The 18896-nt window shown below is 30.5% G+C and overlaps 1 long non-coding RNA gene across 1 annotated transcript; it reads right to left on the minus strand.

The window, feature by feature from the left end:
* Positions 1–14313: 14313 nt before the first annotated feature.
* On the minus strand, positions 14314–15976 carry LOC148600732 (uncharacterized). The gene is made up of 2 exons (XR_015917144.1): positions 15610–15976; positions 14314–14577 (listed from the first exon to the last, which is right to left on the minus strand). It is a non-coding gene; the product is annotated as an uncharacterized LOC148600732 (long non-coding RNA).
* Between the last annotated feature and the right edge of the window lie 2920 nt (positions 15977–18896).

Raw genomic sequence — 18896 nt, forward strand, 5'->3', positions numbered from 1 at the left:
CGATTTGGTCGTCTCCATCGATATGGAGGGGGCCTCCACGGGAAAGGTGTTGGTCGAGTGATTGGCCTTGGGGTAGGTATCCGCGTATCCAATTGTGAAAATAGTATCGTTGTTGACCTACAAAATATTCTAGAAAACAAATTAGTGTGCAATGCACTCATAACACTTTATAAATTATATATAAAAGCGACAATTGAAGTATAAGCCGTATAAAGAAAACAATGCATCAAGATGCAATACATTTAGAAATGTCAAATTGAAATGTGTATAGGTATAAACATGGCGAATGATTAAGTAACACTATGATCAGCCCCTCTTTAAAATTGTGATAAAATTGTGACCGTCATCATCATTTTAGAAATCTGCCATTGCATCAATGTAAATAATTATGCCTACCGTTTTATAGGGTGGATCCATTTATGATAATTTTAAATTGTAGAAGAAACCCAATCTCTAACAAATTTATTGTGATACTATTTTTTTTTATTTTATTTTATTGCAACATACTTACAGTACTGTTCATATTCAGAAATGTTTAACCATTGTCCCATTATCTATTTCTTATTCTGAAAACCCGCACTAACTTCAAGATTTTAGAAAAAAAAAATACCGGTAAAGTTCGCATTTGACGTGTTTTCCACAATGTTTATCATATTTGAAAGAAAAAGAAGCAACGAGGATGTTATTGTTATTAATAAGAAACTAAAATTTAAGTATCGTATATAGTCATAGTACAGTAAATTTGACACTTGCGAATTTGGATAATTTGTAGTGATTTACGGTCCTTTCTGATAATTCCTTTTTCACAATATCCAAGAGTTCGATGAATTTGTTATTTATAATGTTATAAAGAAGACATAAGCATTTACTCTAAATAAGGTTACACAAATGTAATTTTCTTTTTTAATTATGATTTAAATAAAGATAAAAGAAAACCTTTAGTACTTTCATATGTCTCTGAAGCAAGAATTGTTGCTATTTATTGCCTTTGTTTTTGATGCTTTAGTAATTTCAACCCTTAAAATGTGCCCTGTCTAAATTGACTATTTACATCAAATTCAAAACTACTATACTTATAATGTAAAACAAGACATATAAGTTGTAATACACGGAAAAAAAGCACAATGCCGTTCTGTATAAACAATAAACGTGATACAGATCAGCAATAGAATCAGTGAATGTAACTTCAACATCTTCTTGACTTAAAATCAGAGAATTGTCATAGCTTTAATATTTATATTAATTTTAGAAGGAAGCCACGTGTTGCTGCACCTCTTCAGTTATATTTAAATAAATTGGTAAATGTGTTCTTCTATGTAGGTACGTGTTTTTTCAGGGTCCTAGTTATTTATTTATTTGTCTGATATTTAGTACGTTTTCTTTTGTATAATGCATATGATACTTTATCTTGCAACGACCTATGTTCTATTTGAAAAGTTATTTTAGGCTCATATAGTAGTTTTTTCCCCTATTTCGTAAAAAAAATGCAATAAACGGTTCATATCGTCTAGACGCTAAGACTATCGATCATTGTTATAAATATCATTTCCATTTGCATTATGAGGAAATTCAACTGAAATACAAAAGGTGGTGAAAAACACCTTAATGGTTTGTACATATATCATACACCTCCGGAAACGTGTAACATCCCCTTTTTAGCGTGCTTCGTGTGCTTCGTGTGCGTGTATCGTGTGCTTCTTGTGCGTGTTTCGTGGAATCGTGTATCGTGCAGCGTGGGATTCGTGTGCGTGTGCATTTCGTGTGCGCACCTCGTTCTTCGTGTATCGTATAACGTTCTTCGTGCAACGGTTCTGTATTCTGATTTGATAATAAAAATAACTACTATGATAAATCTATTTTACGGAATACTGTTGTAATTTCGTTTGCTAGGCTAAAATCAGTGTTCCTTTTACATTGAAAAAATATTCAGGAATCAATAGATGTAGGAAATAATTGGTTACAAACAATCGTACAATATTTGTACATATATTGGACTACTGCCAAAATTTGAAAGGTCTTTCGAAATGGTAGGGCAAAAGTTTCCCGAACAATAATAGGTTTTGTTTGTCTTTTGAGAATGATAATTTAGTATATTTTATCCCAATTTTATGAAATTTCAATATTTACATATTCCCAGACAAGTGATTTTTATTTTCACAGAGTACCATGTATCTTAAAATGGAAATTTGTCATATCAACAATGGAATATTTACTTTTCGTAGACAAGTAAGATGGTATGGCATTCGTTAAAAGAGCGAAATTATTTCAAAATAAAGTACTTTTCACCAATACATTATGAAATTTTGGCATTTTTATTCTCCTGGAAAAAAACACAATGTCTTCCCAATGATCCTTATACAACAAATATGGAGATTTTTTTTTCATAAAAAATACTTTCTTTTCGTATTAAGAGCTATAAGATGGTATCACATAAGTCAAAAATACTCTATTATCTAAAAATTGAGTAGATTTTACCCCATTCTATTGAATTTTTTATACTTTGAGACCAATGAAAATGTATTCACAATGTACCAAGAATAATAATAAACACTTTTTATATCAACAATTTAATATTTTCTCTTTGAGTCAATCAAAATGATATCGCATTAATTAAAACAGTTAAATAATATCAAAATAGAGTGCTTTATACCAATACTTTATGCAATTTTTGTATTTTTATCCTCCTGGAACAATGAAAATGTGTTCCCAATGATCCATATACAACAAATATGGACATTTTTTTCACGTAAAGATTACTTTCTTGTCATATTTAGAGACATAATATGGTATTGCATAAGCCACAAATAATCAAATTGAGTATATTTTACCCAATTTGATGAAATTTCAATATTTTCATATTCAAAGACCAGTGAAAATGTTTTTTGCAATGCACCATGTATAATAAAATGGACATTTTGTTTATATCACAATGCATTTTTTAGACCAATAACATGGTATTACATTAGTTAAAATAGCTATTAATTATTTCAAATAGAGTGCTTTTATAACAATGATCCAAGTTCAACAAATATGGACCTTTTATAAAAATAGTTTACGACAAACGTGATGACTTTTCATTCAAAATTGTCAACTTTCCTTTCATCTGTGGCAACATACCTTCGGCTCCTGTGTATGGAGTGTTCATATCACAACTCATACGTTATGCCAGAGCTTCCCGAAACTACGCAGACTTTTTGTATCGCGCTAGAACTCTAACAAATAGGCTTCTGGAACAGGGTTATACTGCTGCAAGATGGAAGACATCACTACAGAAGTTTTATGGTCGTCATGATTTCGTGGATCAATATGTTGTATCCATCTGCACCATGAAAACTTATTTATTCAACGGATCATAGTTTTCTTTTCCTCGTTTGTCTACCCGAACCTGACTGTTTATGAGCAACGCGGCGGGTGTTTCTAGAAAAGTAGACGATACTTACCCTACCGGTACACTTTTCTATGCTTCCAGTTTTTAGTGGAGTGTATGCATGATTTTAGTTACTTTATGTTCTTTGTTGTGTATTTCTGTTTTCCATGTCGGGTCTTTGTCCTTTGATTACATTCTTTTGATTACTGTTATAACCTTGGTTCCCTCTATTACTCTTACATATGCACATACTTTGTAAACCTAAGTTATTGAACATTTCCGTATCCTTTGTCGGAAATTCCAAACATTATTAACATCTTTAAATTACTATTTCCGTACAGATACATGCCTGTATAATGAAAACTATTCGACAAACGTAAGAGTTCGATTTATCTTAAATATGGGTATTTTATTTACGCATGATTTCTTTAATAAAAAAAAAAACTGGCTATCCATATTCAGTCATGCTGCTTATATCGTATATTCATTGCTGGTTACTTTAGTCTTTTTAAAACTTTAAAAAAAAAATTTAAAAGCCATTTTGTATTGTTTGCCGTCAAACAAAAGAATAAAACGTATTTGAAACAGACAAGGAAAAGTACATTGATTAAATATAATAATAATACCACAAATACTCTAAAATCAAAGTTCATGACCAAATACGAAACAAAACAGGAAACAGAGATTATTCATTAAGAAGCGAAAAGAGCAAAATAAAATGCATGCAGAATAATAGTTACTTTTGGTCAAGTCACTTACTTTATAATACGAGCTAGTATCTATAGTAACTAACGTTTGTTAATTGACAAGACAAACTGTAAGAGAAATGTGTTTATTTTACATTTAAATAAACTTGTTTGCGGGGAAGGGGGATGGATAGTGCAATTAAATGTCATTTCAAAGTGATGTCATTCTCCCCAGAAATATTTTTGGTACATTTGTACGGAAGCCAATTTTGAAAATTATATCTAGTTTGAAATCTTTCTATCTCCCACTTCTATCTAAAATAGAATTACAACCCCCTTTATGTTCAAATGCATTATCTGATGCTTGGTTTCTGTAATGCCTGCATCTATTTATATATTTATCTTGATGCTAAAGCATTTTAGGGCTTCGCCCTCGCCCACTCCCTAATTTCACTTAAACCAATGCTCGGCTATTTCATTTCAACATCATAGCGAGGCCAACAAGGCGCGTTTCTTATGATTTTAAAACAAAAATCTTGAATTGATACCTTACAATTTAAAACCTATAAGTAGTCCTATTTGTTTTCAATATATCAAATGATTCAGGATATCCGAATACAGAGACGGGATTTTCTCCATGAACATCTGTATGTAGTCACTATAGTGTGCTATAGAATATCTTTTTTTCTGTTTTACTGTTTTGCTTGTCTTTAGCTTGATTGAACTATATGTCTATACACATGTTGCCTGTAATGTTACCACTCACGAGAAGTAGTGGAATAATTTTATTCAAAGATTTAGAAGTCTATACTTTTTTTTTATATTTTGCGTTTGTTTTAGTTTCAATTACAATACCATTATACCCACGTAAAAAGTAGGCTGTCAATTTCTGATTTCTGATTTTATTACTTATAATACCTGAAGGACGTTCATGTAAGTACATGCCACATTCTTATGGTCTTATATCATACTGTGATTTACGCTGGACAGATCTGTTTACCAAAATGTTGTTCAGTTTCAGACACATCTGCTTGTTTTAGTTAATCTTCAAGTTCTGTCGGATTGTTGTCTGAGTTAAACATATTAACATCGTTGTGTTGGTCTTGTTTGTTTCGTTCGGCGTGACATTCCATTCCTATTTCATCTAACATTGCGATAAATTGTGAGTCCTCGGAGTAAACATATGCTACTCCAAATTATCCATATCTCCAGTATTTATTCGTGTTGAATGTTTTTACATGTTTTGTTTTTGTTTTTGTTTTATTGTTATTATTACTATTATTATTATTATTATTACTATGTGTACCTGTTTACCCTGTGTGATCTTAACAGTTGGATTTGATTTTTTTTTATTTTTGTTGAAATCTTGGTTTTCTTAACTACTGTTTACAAAAAAGAAATTCCTAATTATGAATTTGCTGAAATATATTTTTAAAACCTAAAAAAGCAGAGGATATATTGGGGGCAAAAATGCATCGATCCGAATCGTTTATTTTCTATTATAATTTTTAGTTTTGTTACCTTTGATGACATTATAATTTATTAATTAAGTTGTATTCAAATCTTTTTTTTTGTAGATATTTAAAAAGGGGTAATCAAGGGAACCAAGGTTATAGCGGTAATCAAAAGAATGCAATCCATGGACAAAGACCAGACATGGAAAACAGACATACACAACAAAGAATATAAAGTAACTAAAATCATACATACAAAGTAACACAATCAAATGAGCAAAATACGTATCCGTTAAAATGTTTCTGACAAAATCATTGTTTCTCGAAAAAATCAAAATAATTTAAGTATTTTTTAAAACAAAGTGTTAAAAAATACATATGTTTGGCTAGCTTGTTGTCCTTCCTATCTAAACACCTGTTTTAGTAATTATGAGAGAGAAGGTAATGTATGTATGTCATATTTCACAAAATATACTTTTATTCCATATACTAGAACTAACAGCAATCATTTAAGCAGTCAATTATTTTATTTTATTTTATTTTTATTTGATTATTGCACTTTAAAGATAAACATATTACTTTTTACATAAAATCAGCACTTTCATAGAGTTGTCGTTCATGATGAAGTCCATTGAAGTTCGAGTTAAATACAAATACAGATATGTATGGAGAATGGACTATGGGTTTATAAACATATGGTGTACGCTGGTTAAGGAAGCATTATTTTTTGTTTCAGTGGGTTTAGCTGCATCATTGATTACCTTTATCATTGACAGTGTCTGAATATTTTACGAATTGGTACTTAACATATTGCCTGCAGCTGACGGAATATATTATCTTTAACGTTATTTTTTTTTATTACATTACTAAAAACCTAATATATGAAAAATTCCCAACGATGTTAGAACTGTCAAATTTCCGATGCAAATGTTTGGTCGTTCCCTCCGCGGGACTCGAACTCGTACCGTTGTGACATCTATGGCAACACCACCTGCACAAAGTCCAGCGCCCTAGACCACTCGGCCAGCTAGTCTTTATAACATCGTTGGGAATTTTTCAGACCTGTCTATACGTTTACATATCTTCCCTGTATCAATTTGGTCCGATGGAGCAGTGTAGCGCATAGAGTCGTCACATTCTGAGACGTTGTATATTATTGATTTGTTGTGACATGCATCATTAATTTGATCCTCTATCCTACATAATAACATCTAAATGAACTGTCCCGTACTACCATACATCGGGTACTAAGTTACAGCCCTAGATTAATCCTACGAGGAGGAATGACCCGGCCAGCGAAAGCTATATTTCAAATAGCCTAGCTGGCCGAGTGGTCTAGGGCGCTGGACTTTGTGCAGGTGGTGTTGCCATAGATGTCACAGCGGTACGAGGTCGAGTCCCGCGGAGGGAACAACCAAAAATTTGCATTGCAAATTTGACAGTTCTAACATCTTTGTGAATTTTACAGACCTTTATATATATATATATATTTGTATTTTTGGTATATATTGGTTCATTTGATACGTGACATATAATATGCCCAAAATGTATTTATTTCCCAGATTGTGTACTTATGATTGAAACATCGTAGCTCTAGACAATGTGCCTGATCTAGTGTGGAATTTATCAATTTTAGTTTCTCTTTGTATTCCAAAAGATTAACTTAAACAGACACAGAATTGAATTTGTCCGTATATAAAACACATATAAATTGGTCTTTGAAATGTGACGTTCTTCCAAATTTATGTTTGTGGCTTTGTTTGTTCGTTTTTTTTTTTTTTTTGTTTTTTTTTTTTTGTTTTTGTTTTTTTAAGGAGCAGTCGTTGTAAGAATCTTGTACATGTATATTATGTAATATGTAATACATGCAAAAAAAGACTGCTCAATTTAATTTGTGTTATTAAATTTATTTCTGGGTCAATGGGGTTGCATGTATAATAATACATTACAATTTGTCTGGTATTTAGAGATAATTCAGACAACAGAAAATCTGATCGTTTCTAATGTAATTCATTGTCATTACAAAGTTAACTCCCTAAATTGTAAATTTCATAATTCATAGCTGAAGTGCTACTGAAATCAAATGGTGATTTCTTGATAACATACACATTAGATAGATTGATATTGACTTCTTAATCTACTCGAGTTCAGATGGTAGACATAATTAAGTATTGAAAGTTATTTCTGTAAAAAGACTGATATGTATTGAAAAAAAAATATTTCAAGTAATTATTCATTGATGATGGAGGGTAAGACAATTTCAAAATAAATATATATTTTTTTTTTCATTTAACTTGTATTATCTCCTAAGAGCAGACAGATTAATATGAATGAATATACATATCAACATTATAAATAAACAACAACTTTTTTGGTGTATTATATTTTAAAATTGCATTTGGTTTTTACGTTTTTTAATATTTTTTTTTTTTTTTTTTTTTTTTTTTTTTTTGCAGAATTTCGAAATTACAACTCATTGTAACCAAGTTTTATTTTACATTAGTTCCAATTACATTTAGATACATCATTTTGTTACATACAGCAATGGTAGGCTTTGTCAATTTTGTGAAGATTTCTGTCATGTCGAACCTTTGTCCTATAAATCAAACGTTTGATTATTAATTTAATGAGAATAAATACTTTTCGTTAATTAGAACTGTTTATTATAAGTAATAAAGATAGTATATAGAAGTTCAGTGTATTGTGGATCTTTTGATTTGTGCATGTCGTTCACATATTTATGATTTTATCACACTTGTTGATAGTTACCAAAGGCATCACAAGCTCATTTAAAAATGCCAATGAGAATTGACATGTGTATATATAATCGAAAGTATATAAAATTAAAGACTGCAGTAAATAATAAGGAAACTTTCCCTTACATAAATACATTTTTAAAATGAGAGGTTTGCTTTTTGTTTGTTTGTTTGTTTTTTTTCTGTTTTATTTATTTTTTTGTTTTTATTTTTATTTTATTTTATTTTATTATTATTATTATTATTATTATTATTATTATTATTATTATTTTATTTTATATTATTTCATCTTAATTTTTTGTGCTCTTTGTTTTATTTGAAAACATTTGAAGAGGGGGTGTTCTTTAACGTTCTCTCTTGCAATATTTTGACTTCGTCTTCATCTTATTAATATTTGTTAGTCAACGCATTTCCTCTTGGATATACTTTCAATTTTGGTACTTTGTGTTATGAGACAATGGGGTATTGCTGATGTTTTAAGGCATGATAATCTATTAAGGAATTGGCTTCAAATATGTACATCTGTCTTAAGATATTGTCGATATACATGATATATGTTATTGATCAAATATTTTGTATAAAGATTTAAATATAAACTGCTACAATCAACCACTTCGACGCAACATTCAATTTCCGGGTGGAAAACGTCTCAAAAGAACACCTATTCGCATGCCGACATTTCTTATATGTCTACTCTCGTCTCAATGCCCATGTTTTTCGGTAATGCATCTGCTGTGGTGGAAGCATGACACTTTTTGCTTAGACACAATGCCCACGTCTGTACCTTTCGTCTTCTCCTAGTGAAAATTGTAAGACGATAACACAGAGCCACATACATTGAAAAAGTTACATGTCATTTTCTATAAGATATGTAGTTTCCGTGTATCATGTTATATTTATGTGATGAATTAAACACAGCTGAAAATTATTGACATTTCAAGGCAGAGTAACGGGTGATAATTTATAATAATGTTTGAGAGATTTGTAAAAATAAATTGTGTAAGAGCATAAGTCAGTTTCAAATATATTTCAGCAATTAACTGTGCAAATGTATCACAAATATTATGAACAATTCTGAACTATGGACAACAATTCTTGAATTATTTATAATGACAATCATGAAAATTATAGCCAAATCTCATTGTTCTTATTTTCCAAACAATTGCTTAAAATTCAAGACCAGTTCTAAGTTTACCTTTGGTAGATGCAAATATCGAAATACAGACCAGTATTAAGAGACTACAATATAATTTCATGTTCAGTAAATATATTTTCTTTACTTTAACGTGGATCGACTAAATATATATTTTATGAGAAAATGCTACCATGTGTTGCTTAAATATTGACATGTGTATTGACATGTGGTCAATTTATTCTGATCCCCCTTTTCATGGTTACAGTTTGTTTAGCATTTCAACCATCGTGTGACAGAATTTTTGCATTATCACTATTGATGACGTGTACAATGAAATTATTTTTTAGAAAGACAGAACAAAAGATGCTCAACTATGCTTTTACTGTATTTTTTGTATTTTAAGATATGCATATATGAATAAATTTGCATTCTTCATGAAAAATGTGCAATCAGCAAATATATCACAATGACTATAGAAATTGTTATAAGATGACCTCGTTCTGACAAACAACATACACAAATTTGCAACACAGCGCCTCCATACCATGTAGTAATGAATGAAACTTTTGACCAGACCTCAAATTAAAAAAAAAAACAAGATCGACTACATAGCGTAAACTTCAGTCTTGTTTATAGGATATGAAGAAAAATCGGCATCTGAGATGTACATATTGATAACTATCCTGTTATTGATTTGAACTTCAAATGCATCCAACCAATCGACTGTATACCGAATACAAACTAATTTATGCATCACCGCTCTAATTTTTTAAAGAGGTTTATATTTTGTCGTGTGCATGATCTTTTATACAAAACGAAAACATGACATTTGCATATTTGGGGAAACCAGATTTTAACATATGTTTTATTCTTTTTGTCGTGGTTGACAACATTCTGGTTAAGTTTGGGTTTTTCCAAGAATCGTGCAAAATAGGAAATATCAGAAGCATGCATGTCGAAACCCCAGCAATTTGACAATATAGTTTCATTCAAAGATGATTTCCTAATTTGAAAAGACCACTATTAGATCTCTGCATCAAAGGATTTTTTAAAGAAATTGTTCAATGGAATGTTGGAAAAATGAGGTTTTGACAAAGGTATCTGCCATTGAAATGTTCTTTTCAGTGCATTGCGTATGATTTGAGACATGATTGGCTTTCTCATTAATTTAGATAGTTCGAAAAGCCAAATTCTATTTCAAATTGGTGAATTTGTTTCATTCATGGCCTGATTTTTACTAAGACTTTTTTTTCAAGAATTGAATATTCTAATTTCGATATTGCATCAGCTTGTATGAGCATTTGGCATAGCCTTTTTTCAATGAAACATTTGTTTGTATAATGTTAGACTGGATCATGTAGCCTCATAAGTTTTAATATGGGAAATGTGCTGTATAGACTCATGCAACATCATTTATGACGCCGATTGTCCAGTTAGATTACCATATATCCATACTATACATTGTTAATGTAAATTAATATAAATGACATCCGAACTATATACAGTAACTTATTATGACGTCAACTTTCATTGTTTAATATGAACAAATGAATGAAATAAAATGAAATAAAGTTGATCACTAAAGTTTCTATACAGACATACTGGAAAAGTAACTTCAATTGATACAAATGGTCAAAATAGAAAGTCTTGAAATATAAGATGATGAACGAAATTTCTTGTTGCTGATGGCCTTGTGGGCATTTGAACTCGTATTAAAGTCTTGATAATAAACATATATATATATACATATATATATATATATATATATATATATATATATATATATATATATATATATATACATATATATATGGTTTTATATTCAAAGATTGCGTAAGATTCTGAATATTGTAAATTAAACGTCGGTCTAAAAATTGTATTTCGGTTTGTATGAAACATTACTATTTTCATGATTTGGCTTGTTATGTGTTGACGTTAGTTATAACTAGCATTTTGAATTGGCATAAAAAGAAAATGAATAGTAATAACAAATTTACAATTGTCAAAACCAATAGTCAATGGGAAAGCAAATGAGAGACATCTTAGAACAACCAGATGCGGACTTCGCACAGATATTTCCAAGATGAAATGTGGATTCAACAAGGTAGACCACTGAACCTCCCGTGCTTTCTAGCGTATAAAGGTGACATCAGAGATGTGTGTTAGAACATAAAGGAATTAAGAAAGCATCAATAGAATATTCGTTTAGCGGTTGGCACACAGCACAATTTATTTTCAAAATTGGTTGATTTATTAGAAATCTAAATGTTTCCATAAAACAAACGTTGGTTTGTAATAAACGGAATAGTAAGCATGCAATAAATTACATAGAATCCTTTCAAAGTTAAAAATATAGGGAAATAATACTTTATATTAATCATAATAAAGAAAGTTTGTGAGTGAACTCTGATCAAATATTCTGATTCATACACTTTTGATACAGAAAAATACCTGTTTATCACTACATTTTCAGTTTAACGTTACATAGGATTGGAACAAAACGATTGTGGCATAAAACTAACCCTGTGCCGCCCTAACCATAGGGTCTGCCTGGCTTCTTCACGAACAGTATCATAAATATTGAATTATAAGAAAACCTTTTTTTACCATACAACGTAACATCCATGAATAAATGATTTGTATGTATTTCAATGAAAATAGGCAAAGAGAAACCTACAATATCAGAAACTTCAGCATTTATTTGTTATTTGCAATTACCACGATGCAGATTTACAACCGGAGCAGTGAATGAAATTCAAACATCTTCATGATCTCAATAAAATAATTGTCCTTTCTATGAATCCTGTATTCAATACGAAATTTACGGTTTAATCCTTGTTGACATCTACAGCTACATGTAAATATATTGATAAATACATTTTTGTCGTTTATTCCCATTTTTCTTCAATTTCCTTTCTATGTTCTTTCATTTCGTGTGAGTATTGATTGAATGTATTAGCGTATGAAGGTTTTTTTCCTAAAAACTTATATCTTTCAAATTGAAAGGTCCAATGAATGAGTTGATTTTGGGATGGAGATGTTGAAATATACTGGAAATAATAAACTGTTACGGAATGGCCAATTTAGCGAAAGTTTCTTTTAGAATGATTGTTTTATCTCAAAATCAGCCAATTAAGAGTAGAAAACAAATAATATTGTAGTGTGCGTGTCTCTACAAATCTACATGAAAATATATTTTTATATGATCAAAGAATCAAAGGCTTTATCATGGAAATGATATATTTTTAGTTTGAAAACTCGAAGTGAGTGATATTTTTACCAGAAGTGCTATACTATATCTTTTATATTCTAAAATTTGCATTGTTATAATGCTTTTTGCAGTTGACTTTGTTCTCAAATATTATTGGTCATGTAGAAGTAAAGTGGGCGGTAATAAATCAAGTATTGAATAAACGATAAAAACAAGGATTATATTGATTCTGGCGGTAAGGCCAAACCACTTTAAAGGAGGGTACAAAGAGGGTCACGAAAAGATAATGAACGACCATTTCATGCAGCCATGCTTGGGTATTTATCCACTTATTGGCAAAATGGGACATAAAACATGCATTTGCCTCCATTAAGAAATTATTCCAAAGAAATTACAGGTTTGTGACTTTGACCTAACATCCATTTGAAAATATTCACAGTATAACCCTATTATCCCCGAGGGTCAAATGTAATGTTAATGAAGCAAATGAAGAAAATGTACGAAATTTTAGAAATATTGTTCTGTCTGTCTGACGGACGTTATTGTAATATGAATGAAAATACCAAATAATAGTGTTACGTGTACCATATATGTATAATAAAAAACAGTTCGAGCTGCTAAAATGTAGAATTATAATACCTTGTGATAAATAGCCTAAATATGCTGCTAGTTGTCCTGTGCATATTTAAAATTAGTTTATACTTTTATAACATCCCTTCAGCACCTGCGTATGGAGTGTTCATATCACAACTCATATGTTATGCCAGAGCTTTTTATATCGCACTAGAACTCTAACAAAAGGCTTCCGGAACAGGGTTATGTTGCTACAAGATTGAAGTCATCACTACAGAAATTCTATGGTTGTCATCATGAACTCGTGGATCGTTATGGTGTATCCATCTGCACCACGAAAACTGATTTATTCAACGGGTCATAGTTTTCCTTTTCTCGTTTGTCTACCCCGGACTTGACTTTTTATGAGCAACTCGGCGGGTGTTACTAGAAAAAGCAGAGGACGCTTACTCTACCGGTGCACCCGGTCCATGCTCCCAGTTTTTAGTGGGGTTCGAGTTGCTCATTTCCTTTTGTTACTGTGTATGTATGATTTTAGTTACCTTTTGTTCTTTGTTGTGTATGTCTGTTTTCCATGTCAGATCTTTGTCCCTTGATTACATTCTTTTGGTTACCGCTATAACCTTGGTTCCCTTGATTACTCTTTTGAAATGTTCTGTGTATTTCATTTTTTTATATTTGATTCAGATCTACTTCGATTTGGATTTTATCGTGTGATACACTGTGTCTTCTTTTATATCTACATTTGCTAGATGGAAAAGGGAGTTTTGAACCCATCAAACTAACTCCACACTGTAATGTCTGTGCAACAGTTGTAAGTTCGGAGAGTATCGTTCCCTCCATCTTGATGGTTTTTATAATACTGTTTAAACAATAAAAGTGAATTGTGAGTTTCATTTTTGCTAATGTCATTTATTTGTCTTAAGGGGCCAATTGAAGACATACTTTTTTACAAATTGAAGATTGCTGAATTTTTTCTCCCACTATTAACCAAAAGACCAAACACTGTCTTTGGCTGATTATTACATTTTTTAAGGTTTCGACACTCTTCTCTTCCTTCATTTGTTAGCAAATTTTGCATTTGAAAGAATTAAATGTATAGATATAAAAGCCACAAAAGCAAACGATTACTTAAAGCGTATGTATTTATTCATAAATATATCATAAACACGATAAATCTTGATGGTGTACAAGCCGTTCTGTCTTATCAGCCATTCCAATTCCTTCTGCGATTAGGGAATTGTCTTCCAGGGAATCGATTTTGCCTGCGCCTCCATGGTGTGCGATTTGGTCGTCTCCATGGAGGGGGCCTCCACGGGAAAGGTGTTGGTCGAGTGATTGGCCTTGGGGTAGGTATTTGGCGTATCCGATTGTGCAAATAGTATCGTCGTTGGCCTACAAAAAATTTGAGAAGACAAATTAGTGTGCAATGCACTCATAACACTTATAAATTGTATATAAAAACGACAATTGCAGTAAAGAAAACAATGCATCAAGATGCAATACATTTAGAAATTTCAAATTGAAATGTGTATGGGTATAAACATGGCGAATGATTAAGTAACAATATGATCTAGCCCTCTTTAAAATTGTGATGAAATAATCATCATTTTAGAAATCTACCATTGCATCAATGTAATTAATTATGCCTACTTATTTATAGGGTGGATCCAGTTATGATAATTCCTGAAATCCAATCTCTAACAAAATTATTGTGATTCTATTTTTATTTATTATTTTAATGCAACGTACTTACAGTACTGTCTATATTCAGAAATGTTTTACCATTGTCTCGTTATCTATTTCTTATTCTGAAAACCCGCATTAACTTCTATATTTTAGAAAAAAAAATACCCTTAAAGTTCGCATTTGACGTGTCTTCCACAATGTTTATCGTATTTAAAAGAAACAGAAGCAACAAGGATGTTACTGTCATTAATAGGAAACTAAAATTCAAGTATCAAATATAATCATAGTATAGTAAATTTGACACTTTCGAATTTGGATATTTTTTAGTGATTTAAAGTCCTTTCTGATAATTCTTTTTTTCACAATATCCAAGAGTTCGATAAATGTGTTATTGCCCCTTATTTACAGTGTTATAAAGAAGACATAAGCATTTACTCTAAATAAGCTACACAAATTAATTATGATTCAAATAAAGACAAAAAAAACCTTTAATACTTTCATATGTCCCTGACGCAAGAATTGTCTATTTATGCTTGCCTTTGTTTTTGATGCTTTAATAATTTCAACCCTTTAAATGTGCCTTGTCTAAATTGATTATTTACATCAAGTTTAAAACTTCAATACTAATAATGCAAAACAAGATATATAAGTTGTAATACACGGAAAAAAGCACAATGCCTTTCAAAATATACCAACGTCTACATATATTTGTAATAAAATGATAATATGTTTGCCTACCTTCTATATAAACAATAAACGTGATACAGATCAGCAATAGAATCAGTGAATGTAACTTCAACATCTTCTTGACTTCAATCAGAGAATTGTCATAGCTTTAATATTTATAAGAAATTTAGGAGGAAGCCACGTGTTGCTGCACCTCTTCAGTTATATTTAAATAAATTGGTAAATGTATTCTTCTATGTAGGTACGCGTCTTTTCAGGGTCCTAGTTATTTATTTATTTTTTTTCTGATATTTAGTACGTTTTTTTTTTGTATAATGCAACTGATGCTTTATCTTGCGGCGACCTCTGTTCTATTTGAAAAGTTATTTTAGGCCCATATAGTAGTTTTTCCCCTATGTCGTAAAAAAAAAGAAAGCAATAAATGGTACATATCATGTAGATGCTAAGACTATCGATCATTGTTATAAATATCATTTCCCTTTGCATTATGAGAAAATTCAACTGAAATACAAAAGGTGGTGAAAAACACTTTAATGGTTTGTACATATATCATACACCTCCGGAAACGTGTAACATCCCCATTTTAGCGTGCTTCGTGTGCTTCGTGTGCGTGTATCGTGTGCTTCTTGTGCTTCTTGTGCGTGTTTCGTAGAATCGTGTATCGTGCAGCGTGGGATTTGTGTGCGTGTGCCTTTCGTGTGCGCACCTCGTTCTTCGTTCTTCGTGTATCGTGTAACGTTCTTCGTGCGACGGTTCTGTATTCTGTTTGGATAATAAAAATAGCTACTATGGTAAATCTATTTTATGGAATACCGTTGTAATTTCGTTTGCTAAGCTAAAATCAGTGTTCCTTTTACATTGAAAAAAAATTCAGGAATCAATAGATGTAGGAAATAAGTGGTAGCAAAGAATCGTACAATATTTGTACATATAATGGAATAATGCCAAAATTTGATGGGTCTTTCAAAATGGTAGGGCAAAAGTTTTCCGAACAATAATAGCCTTTGTTTGTCTATTTTACCCCAATTTTATAAAATTTCAATATTTACATATTCCCAGACCAGTGATTTTTATTTTCACAGAGTACCATGTATCTCAAAAAAGTAAATTTTTCATATCAACAATGCAATATTTACTTATATTATTAGACAAGTAAGATTGTATGGCTTTCGTTAACAGAGCTAAATTACTTCTAAATAGAATACTTTTGACCATTACATTATGAAATTGTGGTATTTTTTTTCTCCTGAAAAAAAAAAGCAAAATGTCTTCCCAATTATCCATATACAACAAATATAGAAATTTTTTTACATAAAACAAATACTTTCTTTTCATATTAAGAGCTATAAGATGATATCGCATAAGTCAAAAATACTCTACTATCTAGAAATTGAGAATATTTTACCCCAAGTTTTTCAGATTTCAAAAGTTTAATACTTTGTGGCCAATACAAATGTTTTTGCAATATACCATGTGTAATAAGTTAAAATAGCTGAATTATTTCAAACTAATGTACTTTTCATCAATGAAATTTTGGTATTTTTGTTCTCCTTGAACAATAAAAATCTATTCCAAATATGGTTTGTGTCACATAAAAATTAAATTCCTTTCATATTTTGAGCAGTAAGATGGTATCACATCAGTCATTTAGTAGATTTTACCCCATTCTATTGAAATTTTGAAATGTTTATAGTTTCAGACCAAAAAAAAAATGTTTTCACAAAGTACCATGTATAATAATAAACACTATTTATATCAACAATTTAATGTTTTCTTTTTGAGTCAAGCAAAATGGTATCGCATTAATTAAACAATTTTGGTATTTTTATTCTCCTGGAACAATGAAAATGTGTTCCTAATGATCCATATACAACAAATATGGACATTTTTTTCACATAAATATTACTTTCTTGTAATATTTACAGCGTTAATATGATATTGTATAAGCCAAAAATAATCAAATTGAGTATATTTTACCCAATTTTATGAAATTTTAATATTTTCATATTCATAAACCAGTGAAAATGTTTTTGCAATGCCCCATGTATAATAAAATGGACATTTTGTATATCAACAATGCAATATCATTTTTAGACCAATAACATGGTATTACATAATTTAACTTGCTATTAATTATTTCAAAATAGAGTGCTTTTATCACAATGATTCAAATTCAACAAATATGGACCTTTTACACATAAAAATAGTTCTAATTATGTCACATTCATAGCAATATTATTGTGTGGTAAAAACACTTTATCAACTATTTTTTTAGTTTTTTTCTTCAAATTTAAGAACTTTCAACATGTTCATACTTCCAGACCAATGACAATGGTTTCGCAAAGTGCGATGTATAACGGAAATTAACATGATTTCATATCAAAACATTTACAGACATTTAAAAATTGTGTATATCGAATGTGTTTATTATTGCATAATACACATTAATGTAAAATTACATGTAAGATGTTATCAATCAACAAAATACGACGAACACGTACACTTGATATCATAATTAGTATCAGTTTCGTCTTGCAAGTTAGATTTCGAAATATACAAATTACTGAGAATAATAATTCCGGCGGACACGATCATTTTATCGTGCTTCATGCAACGTGTTTCGTGTGGCTTTCGTGTATGGTGTGTTTCGTGTGCGTGTTTCGTGGGATCGTGTTTCGTATTTCGTGTGCTTCGTGTACTTGGGATCGGGAACGTTACACGTGTACCTATAACAAGGGTACCACTGTCAATCAACTAGCGTCATCTTATAAAAACAAATTGTGTAAACAAAGAGATATAATGTATTTTCAATGATTTTTTATGTATTTTTTTATAATTAGTTATTTTTTTTATAATTAGTTATTTTTTTTATAATTAGTTGTAATCGGCATAATAACAAGCATATTGTTTTTAATACGACGATTACTTTTCTACTGAAGTGTTTGAAGACAATATCATAATATATTTTAAAGAAACAACAGATGTTATGATCTTCCTTATATCAAATATTTAAAATAAACAAAAACTGATTTACCTCCCTATCTTACTATTTAAGAAGTTTTTCTTTCCATTTGCCGGTACGAACCCTTTTTTCTCAATTTCTTCTTTCAGTTCTGTCGTTGTTTTAATTTTAAAACAAACATCTTTTTACCTAACAGTTTATGGAACACAAATATGGTTCAAATGAAACGAGATCGCATAACGAAAAAGTACCACCAAACTATATTGATTTTTTTAAAGGAGGCCAAAACAATGTTTGTGCAAAATAAATAAGTCAAGATCTTGGACTTGGCGTATTGTGGTGTTATATATGTTTTTGTAGAAAATGAAGAAAATTC

Source organism: Perna viridis, chromosome 12 (assembly GCF_037379345.1).
Source record: "Perna viridis isolate PV_CMFRI_1.1 ecotype Kerala chromosome 12, ASM3737934v1, whole genome shotgun sequence".
NCBI classification, from domain to species: Eukaryota; Metazoa; Mollusca; class Bivalvia; order Mytilida; family Mytilidae; genus Perna; species Perna viridis.